This window comes from Bison bison, unplaced genomic scaffold, assembly GCF_000754665.1.
Source record: "Bison bison bison isolate TAMUID 2011002044 unplaced genomic scaffold, Bison_UMD1.0 scf7180017864508, whole genome shotgun sequence".
Classification (NCBI taxonomy): domain Eukaryota; kingdom Metazoa; phylum Chordata; class Mammalia; order Artiodactyla; family Bovidae; genus Bison; species Bison bison.
In genome coordinates this window covers 5,395,349-5,396,428 of record NW_011495064.1, presented here as the reverse complement: position 1 = coordinate 5,396,428, position 1,080 = coordinate 5,395,349, and positions in this window count along the sequence as shown.

The following is a 1,080-nucleotide window of genomic DNA, read 5'->3' as shown; positions in this document are numbered from 1 at the left end:
GTCTCAAAGATGACCAGGATGGGGTCCTTGGCTTTGCTTGCTCCAGAGACTGCTGAACTTGGCGCTCTTTCAGAGGTGGCTTGGGCTAAGAAATGTCCAGTCGTCTTTGAAGAGCTATCTCCCCCTTATTCAGTTTAGCCTACTACTCAGCTGAAGTCTATTCCCATCAGAATCCTATTTTTAAGAAGTGGTGGCCCAGATGGTAAAGAATCTACCTGAAATGCAGGGGACCAGGTTTGACTCCTGGGTTGGGAAGATCCTCTGGAGAAGGAAATGACAACCCACTGCAGTGTTCTTGCCTGGAGAATCCCATGGACAGAGGAGCCTGGTGGGCTGCAATCCATGGGGTCACAAAGAGTCAGACACAACTGAGCAAATGGCATTTCACTGAATCAACTGGATCTTAAGAGATCTTTTTTTTAATGAAAGGAAAAAAACAACCCAACCGTGTAAACTGCATTTCCAGCAATCTGGAGCCAGAGTTTATTTCCTTGTCTTCCCATTCCCAGAAGAACACAGTTTTTTGACGTTACAAACTTCCTGACAAATAGCACAAGAAATGTTCAGACTTTTAAGATGCGTGTTCTCTTTTTTCAAACTGAATCCTTCTGTATATGTCATCAGATGGGTTTGTTTGCTTGGCATAAGAGAAATTATAAAACTCTGTCCTCAAATGAAATACATCTAACCATGGTTTGGTTTGGGTTTTATTATTTAATTGATGCTCTGAGGCAGCAGGGGGTGAATTTGGGGTCAATTGAAAGGGGATATAGGCTCACAGCTCTTAATCGTAGTAATGGGAATCAAGGGATTAAATCCCTCTGCATTACTTTGAAAATCCACCTCTTATGGCCAGTTGTGAACACACTGCTCTGAGGGATGAATTCAAGGTACTAATTGCCAGTCAACACAAGGATCAGCATTTGTCTTTAAGCATCAGGAAGTAATGTTGAGACCTGAAAAGCCGGATCGCAGAGTCATTTCTAACATAGGAAAAGCTCATCAGAAAATGCTTATATCCAGCTATGATGTAAAATAATGCCAATGTTTAGAATTATCCAAGAGTGTTCTTTGTTTATA